Here is a 16,596-nt window from a genome sequence, read left to right on the forward strand (position 1 = left end):
AAATGTTCTACTAACGCACAGAACAGGCTTCAAGAATATAACCCTTTTAGACGCACCTCAGAGAATAGGAAATCAATGCAGTGTTTAATTAATCTACTGCAGACTGACTTCCCATGGAGGAGCCCCAGCCAGGAACGTGCCACGCTGGGAAGTCGTACAGTGCACCGCTGGAGAGCCTAGGAAGGCAGCGAATGGCCAGTGATACCATCACCATTTTTTGTTCTTTTAGGGGTGGGCGAGGGCATGGTGTCTGCCCTGTGATCCGACTGCACAGGCTTTGCTCACCTGCTCTAGGAAAGAGGTCTCAACAGGTCTCAGCATTCCACCTCGATGAGTGGGATCTGGTCAGTAGCTTTGAGAGGAGGGAATGGAATGCCATTCAGAAGAGTCTTCGGTTTAGGGCTCTGGGTGAAGAAGACTGCGGTTCTCAAAGCCGGTGCTAGAAAACAAACTGGACACAAAAGTGCTTCAGTGCAGAGTAAATGCTCAGTGGATTGTAGTTGTCTCCTGACCACCCCAGGCATGCTGCAGATATGGGGCAGGGACAGTTCTGTCTCACCCCCAGGAGGTCTGCCACCATTAGAAGCAGTTCTGGGGTCAGGACGCATGTCAGAGGCCTTCTAATAGCCCCAGGTCGCTCTGTCCAACACGATGGCCATGAGCTGCATGAACTATTGAGCACTGGCAGTGCGGCTCTTCTGAGCTGAGCTGTCCCTGTAAGCTGCTCACCAGATTTTGAAGATCTCATTTTTAAAAAGAGTCTTGCTTGGCCTGCATGGCTCAGTGATTGAATGTTGACCTATGAACCAGGAGGTCATGGTTCAGGGTACATGCCCAGGTTGTGGGCTGGATCCCCAGTGGGGGGCATGTGAGAGGCAGCCAGTCAATGATTCTCTCTCATTGTTGATGTTTCTATCTCTCTCTCCCTCTCCCTTCCTCTCTGAAATCAATAAAAAAGGAGCCTAAAATATTTTATTAATAATTTTAATGTTTATTACATATTGCGATGAGAATACTTTAAACATATTGGGTTAAATGAAGTGTATTCAAATTAATTCTACTTCTTTTTAACTTTCTAAAATGTGATTATGAGAGACTTAAAGTTACATACTGAGCTTCATGTGTGGTTCACATTTATGTTTCATTTACCTCCATAATTCTCAGTATGTAACAAGGCTCTCAAATATCTTGGCTCACACACTTGATCAGTTTTTAAAAAGTTTGAGAATGCACCCCCAAAATACATATTTTTCTTGTTTATAAGTACACATTATATACATTATACAAAAATAGAAAACAAACATATGAATAGAGGTTCTAGCATCTTCTTCCCATACCCCAATGATCACCACATGTACTCCAAGGGTGTGTACATGCCCCTTTGGAAATTGCTACCTTAGAAGTGGCTGTTGGCCCTAGCCAGTTTGGCTCAGTGGATAGAGTGCCGTCCTGTGGACTGAAGGTCCCAGGTTTGATTCCGGTCAAGGGCACATGCGTGGGTTTTGGGCTCAATCCCCAGTGTGGGGCGTGCAGGAGGCAGCCAGTCAATGATTCTCTCTCATCATTGGTGTTTCTATCTCTTTCTCCCTCTCCCTTCCTCTCTGAATCAATTAAAAACAAAAAGTGGCTCTTGAGGCAAAGGACTCACTCATCACACTCCTACACTCTTCTGGGGAGTAAGGGAACTGGATGATTATAATTCGAGAGAAACAAAATTACCAGAAAAGTTGTAACAATAATCAGATTACACAAGTACAACCAAAGGAAAATACTACAAATATAACAACAGAAGTTAAAAAATATATATATAAAAGGCTAACAATAGGCTCCCCTGAATTTCAGCTGCAGAACTGCACTGGAGGGTGGGCAAGTGGAGGAGGGACCAGGTGGGAGACAGTGAGATCTGGTCCGGAAGCTAACTCTTCATAGAGCTTTACAGAAGGATAGGAAGATGTCAATTGTTTGAAGCAAAGATGACAGGGGTGGGACTAAGGCATGCCCTAGGTGCTGTTTGGTACCTTTTTCACTCACCACCAACCCCCGTGACAGTGAAGAGGGACAGGCTCCGGGTTTCTAAGCTTTTATACGAGAAGCGGGAAAGGAAAGTGCCAAGAAATAAGGAAGTGGAGAAGGAGCCCTTGCCCATTTTCAGACTCTATGAGCAGGGGCATGGAGTCCACTTGATGTGGGGCCCCAAGAGGTCATAACGCCTTTTTGATGAGAGGTGTTGAAAGATGCTAGGATTTGAGGACAGCAGTGAAAGACTCCTCTGCCCAAGTTTGGTCCAAGAATTTAAGAGATTACGGCTTGAGCATGGGGATCTACATGCATTGGAAACCACGCTGCCCCATATATTTTAGAATACATGAGACCATCTCTTGCATGACCTTAGGGAGGGGGAGAATATCATGACTGATATTAATTTCCTGGCAGTAGAATTATCTGAATTAGAGAACCATAGAAATGTGACAAGCTTTAATCAAAAATTTCTTCATTAATCAGTGTCCATAGTTATATCATTTTAAACATCAAATAGAAATGAAAATAAAAGTCCCTTGTCCCGCCTCCACACTCCAGATTCCCACCTCCCAGGAACCTGCAACTTTTTAAGCTGCTTTTTCTCACATTTACCTCCATAATTTTAAGTAAGGTACTCTTACTGCTTCTGAAGATTTTTAGTTTTATATATTATCTAAGGACTTCTTACTATGGGAGATGAAAATTCAATTCTCTTACACACACACACTTTACCCCACTCCTAGTTATATCCCAATTTCATAAATTTGGTTATTGACAGAGTACATTACCACAACTATGCCAATGTTATTCATAGCAGAGCCAGATCATGTATTATGATTTCCCTTTTTTGAATGACTTTTTTTTCTAGAATTAATAAGCACCTTAAAAACCCTTGCTTAGTTTTCTATTTTGCTGATGCATCACTCATTCATCTTCCAACTTCCTCACTCCACAGTAGGGCTCTCTCACATGTTCACGCATCCGGAAATGTGTCCCTTTTCTGGCGACTCTCGTCCTCCCGCACTCATCTGGACTGGAATAAACTCGTCATCCTGGGGCTTCCCTTTACCAGCAGTCTCACATTTCCCTTTGGCCTTATCTTTTGCATTTTTTTTGCTCTTGTGGTTTCATGATTACTTTATTCATGTACTTCCTTTTTATATGAGGGTTAAGGAAGATACAGACGTTATTTTTTTTCAGGAGGGCTGCTTATTGGGTGGTGGGAACAGGACATTTTCCAACCTCAGTCTTATGGGGTCAAAGTCATAGCAGCTCATAGAAACCACAGCATCGGAAAACCATGACCAGGGCCACACCGGTGACACACTGAAGGGAAATGCCTCTGCCAACCGAGCCGACTCTGACCATCTGTGTGGCACTTGGACTTCATGGTAGAATGTAGTCCTCTTAAATGCTAGTAACACACTGATTTTGTCCTATAAATACCAGATTTAAATAATTCAGAACAAATCGTTTTGTAAGTTCTGGAAAGTGGCTCTTAGTCATATGAGAAAGTAAACACATGTGATTGCGGGTCATTCATTCCAAGACCAAAAGCAACTCCTGTGGCCCAAAGTGGAACATTCTGAGCAAAACAAAACTATAATGGATTGAGATATGTGAAATATGCTTAAATTCAGGGGCTCATCGGGACATAAAAAAAAAAATCCAAAAAAACTCCTTGGTTATCTTTGGAGGATACTCATTATTCTGAAAACTGGTAAAAAAATAATAATAAAAAAAAGTTGGGGGTGGGGGGAATCAACATCTTGCCTTTTTTGAAAAACAAACAAACTATCCCTAAAGGTAACCAATAGGTGGTAAGAGAGAGAGAAAGTTCTTCATAAGAAAAAATTTCCAGCTAACAAAAGAGGATGGAATAAATTATATTACAACCCCTACTGAAATAATGGATCTACTGAAATCATTGGCTGAAAACTTTATAATACTAGTAAATGGATCAGGCTGAAAACACTGATCAATCTTAATATTAGAAAAAAGAGAGACAAACACGTTATGTGATGTAAAGAGGAAGTATACAACATTGCCAATAAAATATTCTTGCGAACACATCACTTGAATGTGACCCATGCAAGTCTCTAGATTTTACTATTACTCAAAACAAATAGAGGGAACAGGCACATGATGCATTGACATTATAGGGACGCAGTAAATACAATCACCCAAAATCAGAATATAGGAAACTCTATGGGACAAATGACACAGTTTCTGTCACAAATAAATTGAAAGGAAAAAGGAGTAGCTACAGATGAGTAGACTCTGGGATCCACACGCAGATGTAGAATGTGGATCTTGATTCTAACACATCAACTATACGAACAAACAACGCTTTATGAGACAACCAGGGCAATGGGAACACTGACTAAACATTTGGTACTGTCAAGGAATTATTGTTAGTTGTTTAAGGTATGACACTGGTGCTGTGATTGTGTCTTAAAAGGACTTCTTGTTGTTTAGAGATACATTCCAAAGGAAAGAGAAGCTTAGTTCACCTGCCTTCTTTGTCCCACAGACTGTTACGCCACGGGGTTGGCTCTCTTGACAACAGTCGGAAAGCTAGAGTAGGTGCCCAGGACCCCTCTGGCTTGCCACAGAGCCTGCTCTATGTGGGACCTTGGAGTCAGTCTAGGTCAGTGATGATGAACCTTTTGAGCTCGGTGTGTCAGCATTTTGAAATACCCTAACTTAACTCTGGTGCCGTGTCACATACAGAAACTTTTGATATTTGCAACCATAGTAAAACAAAGACTTATATTTTTGATATTTATTTTATATATTTAAACGCCATTTAACAAAGAAAAATCAACCAAAAAAACGAGTTCGTGTGTCATCTCTGACATGCGTGTCATAGGTTCGCCATCACTGGTCTAGGTCTTCAGAGCCAAAGAAGATTCAAGGTAGCTGGCCACTGTGAATGCTTGTAATCACTGAGTGTGAACATGTGTGCCAGGGCCAGCTACAGGGCGTGGTGGGGCCAGGGTAAATTAAAGCACACGTGCTCTATCTGAAGGCATTCAAATCCAATGTCTGTGGTTGGGGGGGGGGGTGGGGGGGAGTGTGTGTGTGGGGGGAACTGGTGAACCCTGGAGAACACAAAGAGCTCAGCTTCAGGCTATCTCCTTTAACCAAATTCATGATCCCTGCAGTAGACCTGAACCTATACTTAAGCTGAATCTTGACTTTTCTTGGAAGTACAACTTTTGGCCATATCCATGTCTTTGCCAACAGAAAACGTTAGCACCTAGTCAGAGTGGATTTAAAAATATTATGCTTATCAAACTGACAAAGCAAGAATGTGTAGGAAATGCACTACCAGGAAAAAAGCAGTCCCTTGGGGAGCCTGACTGTGTTGATTTAATGATAAGAATCTGTACACCAAGGGTGTCAGCGGCACAGGAAGTCCATCCTGCTGGAGACTCAGAAGTGCCCCAGTCAGGACTGTGGCCACATCGATTGGCTCCAAAGGGCATCCTTTATACATTCAGACAAAGGGCAGATCTAGACTTCCCAGTCACCAGAGACTTTCCTGGGCACTAAAAGGGAGTGGGGTATTTAGGGCCTAAGAAAGAGGCTAGGAACCTACTTCTCCCGTCTTCCTTGTGATTGGTTGATTTTCATTCAGTTTAAAAAGAATTCCTAAATCCTAGAGAAAATATCAGAATGTGCCAGGAAACTATTACAAAACAACAAAACAGGGATTTTGGTGTATTTCACTATCTCATTCACCAGACAGGATAATTAATTTATTTGGTGGGTTATCAGGAAGGCTGACTGTATCCATGTCTGCATTGTCAAGAACAAATACTTACTGATAGTCCCATGTTAGGAGCTATACCAAGCCCTGTGGGGGATACAGACACAAAGAAGATCTTGCCCTGCCAGATCTTACAATATAGATGAAGATCTTAAGACCCTAAAAGTACATTCTAAGACATACATGGAAATGATTGTGAGGTTAGGAAAGGCTGAGATGGACAGACACAGCTTCACAGAAGATCTGGGAATTGACCAGGTTTGAAGAGTGGCCCAAATATCAGTAGGTGTTGAGGGGAGAGAGAGCCTCCTTCCTATCTAATCCTCTCATGGTGTACTAGATGTTTCCAGTGTCTGCTTGTCTGTATTCCTTCCAAAAAAGCTGCCTTGCCCAAAGGCTCTTCTAGGAAGTCATGCTTTAACGTCTATGACCCTCTGTTCCAGCAGGTTGGACAAGAGGTGGTTACCTGACTCAGGACTATCGCTCCCAGGTGTGGCTTGACCAGCACAGCCAGGCTTAGAAAGATATTCTGAGATTATGAGAGTATACTTCTTGACAATTTAAATGCAGAGGCATGGAAAGAGCTACTGGGAAAGGATGCCAAGTGTAAGTCAAAGCAAGAAGAAAAGAAGGTGGTACCAGGCTACCTAGGAGCTTGAGGACTTCCTGATTTCATTAACAGGTCTCCTTGTAATCCTCCACCTTTAAGGGACTGGAAGTAAATTAAATGGATATCTGTTCCTTAACCAATGAGCTGCTTAAATTATATGGACACAATGAATGGGAATAGTTAACAGGTTTTTTGTTTTTGTTTTTTTTCACGCCAACACAGAGGGGGGAGCTTTTTTTATACTGCCAGGTTTTTGTTTTGTTTTTTTTTTTCTCTCTCTCTTAGCTCTGAGACTCTTTGTACAAATACCTTGAAAGTCATCTTAGTGTTTATAAGGTGGTCATTGCCCTTATGTTAATATGCGAGAGTAATCAACAAATGCCATAGGTTAACCAGAACTTTTGGTTTCTCTTTCTTACCTCCAACTTCTCTCCCTCCTTCTCTACCTCCCTCCCTCCTTCCTTGTGTCACGGATGAAATGAGAGCAATGAGTGATAAAGGTGGGCAATAAAATCAAACTAGGCGTAGAGTCAACACACAACTGTAGCTAGAGGTAGTCTGCAAATTAGATTCTGAGCTCCTAAGGACCTGGTGGAAAACATAGTTCATGACAACCTTCTCAGTATTTGTAAGGCAGAAATAATGCAGTTGTGGCCCAACAGAAATTTCTCACTTGGGTTCTCATAAAGTGAACACCATGTCATCCTTAACCAACAAATGACAGGTGGCCCTTCCTTAGAAAATCTCTTATGCAGATTCTGCCTAATGCCAGAATCCTTCTAAGGAAGGGAACTCTCCTTGATTTAAGCATAAACATTTCTGTTGGTTTTGTTATCATCATAATTACCTAGCTAGTATTAATACAGGAAGGAAGCAAAGGGGAGGCCAGACATTATAAGCATAGTCATCTGGGCAGCTTCACCAGGAAGCTACACTTCACGCTCCCCAGGGAACCACCATCCATTCCATGCAGAGGGGGAATGAATTAAGCAAAGGGGGAAGTGGACACCTGGGAAGTGACGTCAGGGTGACATAGGGAAGGTACTTGTCTGTCAGTCTACCTTGGGAAAAAGATCATTGGCTAAGGGGGTGGAGCCACTGCAAATAAGTGAAATCCTGAAGGTTTAATTGGTTAAGCTCCTGGTTATAATCCCCAGACAAGGAATTCTCTCTCTCTTGCTTGGTTCCTGCTCCCTTGCACTCTCTTGCTTCATGACCCACACTCTCCCACCCTGTGGCTTTAAGCATAGGCCATGCAGACTCCACACACAATCGACTGCAACTGGGAACAAAGCTGGCTACGATAGCCAGATGCAGGACTGGACTGTGCTTTAATATGGAGCAGAGACTCTGGGCAGTGGCTTTAAGCCTAGCCCGGCTGAAGACAACATTGGACTTTTCTGAGGTGAGATGGAGAGAGATAGAAACTTGGAAGGAAACCCCCTTAATTTTACATCATCAATAAAGCTTTCCACAATACCTCATCTTCTCACATCTTCCTGTGGGGGCCTCAGTAAATTCTTTTCCACAGGCACCCCAAGAATTCCACTTCCACCAGTAACAGGTGGGGATGCAGAGGGCACACCACTGATAACAATTTGATTTGATCCAAGGAAAAAGGGGGAAGAATAATTGCCTTCCAGTCCTCTAGGCAATCTTTGATGAATAGCATTCCTCATAACTGTGCTCTGATAAGAATTAAAGAGCCAAGAGGTTATATTCTGCAGGGCAGAAATTGGATACAGCTGATTAACAGCAAATGCATATTTCTGACACGTTGATATGTGGATAATCAATGGAGCAGGTGTTAATGGTGTTAACAATTGACATAATTTTTTGGAAGCAAAGACCAAAGCCAGGAGAGGTATCACCAAATCTTCCAGTTTAGGTAGAGATCTCAACTGAACTTCCAAACAGGTATGGAGCTGCTGGTGGAGTTATAGAGGCTGTGGGACACTGGATTTCTATTTCCTATTTATTTTGGCCCACCATGATCATCTCTGCAATGCATGTTTCATGGAAGATCTTAGGAGTCTACTTCAACATGGATGATTGTTAACAATTAAGTGATTTTGTAACATTTATTGGCTAGTTGTTCTTCATTTTTCCTAAAATTATGGTGATGCAGTATTGTATTGTATTTATTTATTTATTTTTAAAATATATTTTATTGATTTTTTACAGAGAGGAAAGGAGAGGGATAGAGAGTTAGAAACATCGATGAGAGAGAAACACTGATCAGTTGCCTCCTGCAGACGCCCCACTGGGAATGTGCCCGCAACCAAGGTACATGCCCTCGACCGGAATCGAACCTGGGACCTTTGCATCCATAGCTGATGCTCTATCCAGTGAGCCAAACCAGTCAGGGCTATTTTATTTATTTTTAAATGTGTAAAACATACTGAATGCTTGGCACTTGTCCATCCTGGAGTAAGTGACTAAAGCACATGAGGAAAGTATTATATAGAGCTTTATTTGACAAGCTGATTTATTTAAACTCAACAAAAAGTGGCTAATGGAACCTTAGGGCAGTAATTTCACATTTATATTAACCTTTAATGAGCCCATGTGGTTTCTTTAAAATCTATATTACCTGTGTAAAGAAAATCCATTCATTGGAAATACAGTCTCTGATTTTGGTAACAGAGCCAATATTCATATCCCACAGAAGGCAATTCTAGTGAGCTTTGAATTGCAAGATATTTAACTTTGTGAATATAAGGCTTTATTATCAACACTTATTTCCCATGCGGTCGTTTGAAAGAATATGTTGACCACCTACCGTAACTAATGTAACTGGTAAATGGTTGAGACAGGAACGGATAAAACAACAGTGTAGTTAATATTTTTCTTAGGAAAATAACTTTTAAACATATATTGGGCATATTTGCAAATAATCATTTTTACTTCCTGAGGTTTTAGTATAACTTTATAATTTATTTATTTAAAAATGTACATGTCAATTCCAATTGGCTAATTCTGTATTTTTCTGTTAAAAACAAGAAAAATCTCATTGGTCTAATTAATTAGTATCAATCCCCTTAGACCAGGCTTTTTGGGTCAGACTCAGTGTGGTTTGTTGGCTAGCATATGGCTCAGTTCCCCACTCCCAATCCATTCTGTGACTACCCTTTGCTCAAAGAATAGTGTAAGGCCACAGTAAGGGACTGTGAGCAGGGTGGATTCTGTTAGAAGAGGATGAACGAGTTTTATGCATCATGATTGATGTGTTTCATATTAGAAGGTTCTAACCTTTCTGTATTGTAAACAACACTGATATATAACCTTGTTATATATATGTTTGCATTTGTCTGCTAACTTTGTTAGGATGAATTTCAAGAAGAGTAACTGTTGAGTCAAAGGGTATGAAAAAATTTAATCTTGCTACTTATGCTGACATTTTACCATTACATTTCTTAGTCTCTTTCTTAAAAACAATCTTTATTGTTGAGAGTATTACAGATGTCCCCCTTTTTCTTCCCATTCCTCCCTCCACTTAGTTCCCACTCCACCCAGGCCTTCACCACCCTATTGTCTATGTCAATAAATAATGCATATATTCATATAAGATCTTTGGCTAATCTCTTCTTGCCCCCCACACCCCTTACCCCTCTTCCCTCTGAGATTTGTCAGTTTGTTCCATGTTTCCATGCTTCTATTCTATTCATCAGTTTATTTTGTTTGTTAGATTACTTGTTCGTTTATTTTGATTTTTAGATTCAATAGTTGATAGATATGTGTTTATTGCCATTTTATTGTTCATATTTTTTATCTCTTCTTCTTTGTCTCTCCTCCTCCTCCTCCTCCTTCTTTCTCCTCTCTTTATAGAACATCCTTCAACATTTCATAAACAGTAGGTACTTGGTTTACGTTGGAGATCCGTTCCTATGGCGCAATGTAAAGTGATTTTCACCGTAAGTTGGAACGCACCTACATAAGCACCTACATCACTCACATGGAGCACATACACAGCAGTATGTAATGAAGTGAAACAGTAAAAAAAAAATTAAAAGAAAGATAACAATTCCTGAACTTTACTTGTGGTAAGTAAATAATAAAAAACATAAAGCACATATGTACATATGTCGAAATGACGGAACTTTTTTTTTTTTTTTAATAAATAAATGGGAGATGGTGACATAACCACGAAACGACAACATATGTTGAGTCTGACATAACCCAAGGACTGCCTGTTATATTGGTTTGGTGGTGATGAACTCCTTTAACCTTTTTTTTTTTTTTTTTTTTTTTGTCTGTGAAGCTCTTTATCTGACCTTCAATTCTAAATAATAGCTTTGCTGGGTAGAGTAATCTTGGTTGTAGGTCCTTGCTATTTATTACTTTGAATATTTCTTGCCACTACCTTCTGGCCTGCAAAGTTTCTGTTGAGAAATCAGCTGACAGCTGGATGGGTGCTTCCTTGGAGGTAACTGAGTTTTTTTCTTGCTCCTTTTAAGATTCTCTGTTTGTCTTTAACCTTTGGCATTTTAATTATGATGTGTCTTGGTGTGGTCCTCTTTGGGTTCCTCTTGTTTGGGACTTTCTGTGATTCCTGGACTTGTAAGTCTATTTCTTTCACCAGATAAGGGAAGTTTTCTGTCATTATTTCTTCAAATAGGTTTTCCATATCTTGTTCTCTTTCTTCTCCTTCTGGGACTTCCATAATGCAAATGTTGGTACACTTGAAGTTGTACCAGAGGCTTCTTACACTATCTTCATATTTTTGGATTCTTTTTGTTCTTTTGATTGGGTCCTTTTTGCTTCCTCATATTCTGAATAGTTTATTTGATTCTCAGAATCCTCTACTCTACTGTTGAATCCTTGTAATAGTTCACTTACTGAACACCAAGAATATATTACTCTTCCTATGGCAAAGCATCCTATCTAATAATAGACAAACATGGTAATTAACCATACCTCCGCTACGCTTCCCATTGGCTATTCAGCAGGATATGCAAATTAACTGCCAACAAAGATGGCGGCCAGCAGCCAGGGAGCTGAAGTGAACATGAGGCTTGCTTGCTCCAGTGATGGAGGAAGCCAAGGTTCCCCGCCTGCTGTGGCCCAGCTCTGAGCTCCAGATGCAACAATGTTGCAATTATAGAAGCTAAACAAACCCCAGAAACCTGCTTTCAGCCACCAGCGGGATCAGAGCTTAGAGCGTCAGTGATGGCAACAGAATTTCAATTATAGAAGCTAAACAAACTCAGATACCTGCTTTCAGCTGGCAACGGCCTCAGAGCTGGAGCCGGGCCTCAGAGCTGGAGCCGGCTCTCAGCTCCAGTGACAGCTATAGAAGGTAAATAAATCCCAGAATAAAAAAAAAAAAAAGAAAAAAAAATTGGCTGGGAGCTTCAGTCGCCCGCCAGCCTGAAAACGGCCCTCAGCCCCTCACCCAGACTGGCCAGGAACCGCAGTGGGGACCCCCACCCTGAAGGGGGTGACCAGCTGCAAAAAGCCATCAGCCCATCATCCAGGCTGGCCAGGCACCCAAGCAGGACCCCCACCCTGATCCAGATCACCCTTCAGGGCAAACCAGCTGGCCCCCATCCATGCACCAGGCCTCTATCCTATATAGTAACAGGGTAATATGCAAACTGACCCTAACAGCAGAAGGACTGGGAATGACTGGTCACTATGACACACACTGACCACCAGGGGGCAGATGCTCAATGCAGGAGCTGCCGCCTGGTGGTCAGTGTGCTCTCACAGGGGGGAGCTCTGCTCAGCCACAAGCCAGGCTGATGGTTGCCAGTACAGCGGTGGTGGTGGGAGCCTCTCCTGCCTCCTCAGCAGTGCTAAGGATGTCTGACTGCAGCTTAGGTTTGCTGCCTGCTGGCAAGTGGACATCCCCCGAGGGCTGCCGGACTGCCAGAGGGATGTCTGATTGCCAGCTTAGGCCCAATCCCCTGGGGAGCAGACCTAAACCAGCAAGTGGTCACCCCCGAGGGGTCCCAGACTGCGAGAGGGCACAGGCCGGGCTGAGGGACCCCCTTCCCCCGAGTGCACAAATTTTTGTGCGCCAGGCCTCTAGTCTATATATAAAAGCCTAAATATCCATCCGAGCGTCTGACCGGTAGCTATGACATGCAATGACTACCAGGGAGCAGATGCTCAATGCAGGAGCTGCCATGATGAGCACTGGCAATTTAAAAAGAAACAGCACCGCAGACCTGGGGCTGACAAACCAACACTTGGCTTCTCCTAAGTGGGACACAGGCCCCGCCACCACCCCGAGTGACACCCCACCAAATCGCAGCCAAGGCTGCCAAGACCCCATGGTGCAAAATGCGGCCCACAGCCCAGCCCAGCCTGGAAATGGTCACTATGGGTGCTGGGTAATGACATCACGTAGCAATGCCCAGCTTCCTCTCCCTAGCAACTAGCCTCCTTGGAGTTTCTTCAGCCCAGGAACACGACTTGCTTTATAGCCAGGTGCAAACATTTTACACTTTAACCAAATGTTTGTGAAGCATTTTCACATGCTTCATCTCATTTGATCCTCACAGAAGTCTTGGAATAGGTAGATAGGGACTTGGTAGAATCTTATTTTCTTTTCATTAACTGGAAAATGGAGATTTAGAAAGTTTAAAAACTTGACCTGACTCAAAAGAAGTATGAAATGATGGACCTTGAAATGACTTCAGGTTTTCTCAATGCAGAGAATGTAGTCAAACACTGCTGCAGTGAAATATTTTACCCTTTGTTCTCCCGGCATGATCTACAATAATAATGTGCTTCATGTTGATATTTACTGCCGTGTTGCTGACAATTACCTGAAAGAGAAGTTGGGGTGCTTCACTGGGCTGGAAAAGTTTAGCTAAATCAGAAAGCAGGTCTAATTAAACAAGTTTATTCTATACTAGAGGCCCGGTGCACAAAAATTTGTGCACTCGCGGGGGAGGGGGGGGTCCCTCCGCCCGGCCTGTGCCCTCTCGCAGTCTGGGACCCCTCGCGAGATAACGACCTGCTGGCTTAGGCCTGCTCCCGGGTGGCAGAGGGCAGGCCTAATCCCTAGGTGCAGCCCCTGGTCGGGCTCAGAAAAGGGCCGATAGGGAGGTTGCGATGCCACCCTCAGTCACGCTCAGGGTAAGGCCGATTTAGGGGTTGGGGCACCGCCCCCTGTCACACTCAAGGCAGGGTCGATGGGGAGGTTGCGGCACCACCCCCTGTCACGCACAGAGCAGGGTCGATTAGGGGGTTGGGGAGCTCCCCCCTGTCACACACAGAGCAGGGCCCATCAGGGGGTTGGGGAGCTCCCCCCTGTCACTCACAGAGTAGGACCGATAGGGGAGTTGGGGCACCGCCCCCTGTCACACACAGAGCAGGGCTGATCAGGGGGTTGGGGCGCCACCACTGTCACACTCAGGGCAGGGCCGATGGGGAGGTTATGGCTCTACCCCATCACAGACAGAGCAGGGCCTGTCGGGGGGGGGGGGTTGGGGCGCCACCCTCTATCACCCATAGAGCAGGGCTGATCAGGGGGTTGGGACGCCGCCACTCTCACACTCAGGGCAGGGCCGATGGGGAGGTTATGGCTCTACCCTGTCACACACAGAGCAGAGCCCGTGGGGGGGAGGTTGGGGCACCGCACCCCGTCACACACAGAGCCGCAGGGCGATCAGGGGGTTGGGGAGCTCCCCCCATCAGTCACAGAGCAGGGCCGATCAGGGGGTTGGGGCACCTTCCCCTGTCAGGAACAGAGCAGGGCCAATAGGGAGGTTGTGGCCCCACCCCCTGTCACACACAGAGCCGCAGGGTAATCAGGGGGTTTGGGCGCTGCCCCCTGTCATGCTGATCCCGGTGCATGGAGGCCTCGTGGCTCCGCTGATCCCGGTGCTGGGAGCCATATTACCCTTTTACTATATAGAATAGAGGCCTGGTGCATGGGTGGGGGCTGGCTGGTTTGCTCTGAAGGGTGTCTTGGATCAGGGTCGGGGTCCCCACTGGGGTGCCTGGCCAGCCTGGGTGAGGGGATGATGGCTGTTTGCAGCTGGTCACACACCCTTCAGGGTGGGGGTCCCCACTGGGGTGCCTGGCCAGCCTGGGTGAGGGGATGATGGCTGTTTGCAGCTGGTCACACACCCTTCAGGGTGGGGGTCCCCACTGGGGTGCCTGGCCAGTCTGGGTGAGGGGCTGAAGCTCCCAACTGCTCCTTTTTTTCTTTTTTATTCTGGGCCAGCTTTAGCTCTGGCTCCAGCTCTGAGGCCTCTTCTGCTGAAAGAAGGTATCTGGTTTGTTTAGGTTCTATAATCGAAACAGTGTATAACTCCAGCTCTGAGATCCCAGCTCGCTGAAAGCTGATTTGTGGGGTTTTGTTTAGCTTCTATATTTGTTACAATGTTCTTAAACTGCAGGCTCAGAGGCCAGCAAGGCAGGTGGGGAACGTTGGTTTCCTCCATCACTGAAGCAAGCAAGCCTCATGTTAGTTTCAAGCTGCCTGGCTGCTGGCTGCCATCTTGGCTGGAAGTTAATTTGCATATCTCGCTCATTAGCCAATGGGAAGGGTAGCGGTTGTATGCCAATTACCATGTTTCTCTTTTATTAGATAGGATCTATAAAAGGCTAAGTTGACTTGTGCATGCACAATACATATAAAGCTCTTGCTGGTGCCAATCACATGTGTGTGTTTTGATCTCTCATTGTCGATTGTGAATTTGGTTGACACTTCTATCACAGAGAAAGGGCAAATAATGATATTAAAATATTTCTTCTAATTAATTTCCTTTCAATGTGCATGAATCTATGCACCAGGCCTCTAGTAATAAAAAGTTTCCTTTCTGTAATCAGTTCACAAAAATAGTTGTGCCTTACAACTTGTTCTTTTCTTTGTTTTGCAGTGAAACTTCTTATGAAAGAATTAAAATGTCATTTTGGGAAATATTTATATCTCTAGAATGTTTTTTTACTTCAAGAAAAGGTTAGGCTTTGACTGCTGTTAGGGAGGCTAGAGTCCAGGAGAGAGAGAGATAAAATTCCAGGTGCTCTTTTTCCCTTAATTTTATAAAGATGTTAAAAAAAACATTATTTATAGCTGTTGAATTGTATAAGTTCTTCATATGTTTTGGAGATTAACCCCTTATCAGATATATGATTTACAAATATTTTATTGATTCAGTCGGTTGTTTATTTTACTTGGTTGATGCTTTCTTTTGCTGTGCAGAACCTTTTATTTTGATGTAGCTCCACTTGTATTTATTTTTTATTTTGAGGCTCATGTTTGAGGCATCATACCCAAAAAATTATTACCGAAACTAATGTCAAAGAGCTTTGTTCCTCTGTTTTCTTCTAGGAGTTTCATGGTTTCAGATCTTACATTTAAGCATTTAATGCATTCTGAGCCATTTTTGTGAGTGGTATAAGCTATGGGCCCAGTTCCATTCTTTTACATGTGAATATACAATTATTCCAACACCATTTATTGAGGAGACTGTCTTTTCTTCATTATTCTTGGCTCCCTTGTCAATATTATTTGACTGTATGCTTTATATTTATTTTTGGGCTCTTCATTCTGTTCCATTAGACTATGTGTCTGTTTTTATGCCAGTACCACACTGTTCTGATTACTATCCTAACATATAAAAAGCCAAGGGCTGTCACAACCAAAACAACCGGATGGACGACCGCATAGCAGGCTGCAGTGGGCAACCAGGCTGTCAGGGGGGTTAGTGAGGGATGACCAAACAACCGAGCAGCTGGCTGTGTGGGTTGACCAGGCTGGCAGGGGGGTTAGTGAGGGATGACCAAACTACTGAACAGCAGGCTGCATGGGGAGGGGAAACCAGGCTGATGGGGGGGGCAATTTGGGGGCAACCAGGCTGGCAGGGGGGTAGTTAGGGGCGACCAGGCCAGCAGAGGGGTGCAGTTGGGGATACCAGGTTGGCAGGGGTGGCAGTAAGGAGCGACCAGTCTGGTGGGGAGGGGGCAGTTAGGGGCGACCAGGCCGGCAGAGGGGGGCAGTTGGAGGTGACCAGGCCAGCAGAGGGGGGTAGTTAGGAGCAACCAGGCTGCTGGCAGGAGGGGGGTAGTTGGGGGCAACCAGGCCGTTAGGGGGGGCAGTTAGGGGCAATCAGGCCAGTAGGCAGAGGCAGTTAGGGGTGATCAGGCTGGGGGGCGGGGGTGGAGGGGTAGGCAGTTAGGGATGATCAGGCAGGCAGGCAGGTGAGCAGTTAGGAGCCAGCGGTCCCAGATT

The sequence above is a fragment of the Myotis daubentonii genome, chromosome 3 (assembly GCF_963259705.1).
Source record: "Myotis daubentonii chromosome 3, mMyoDau2.1, whole genome shotgun sequence".
In the NCBI taxonomy this organism is placed as follows: Eukaryota; Metazoa; Chordata; class Mammalia; order Chiroptera; family Vespertilionidae; genus Myotis; species Myotis daubentonii.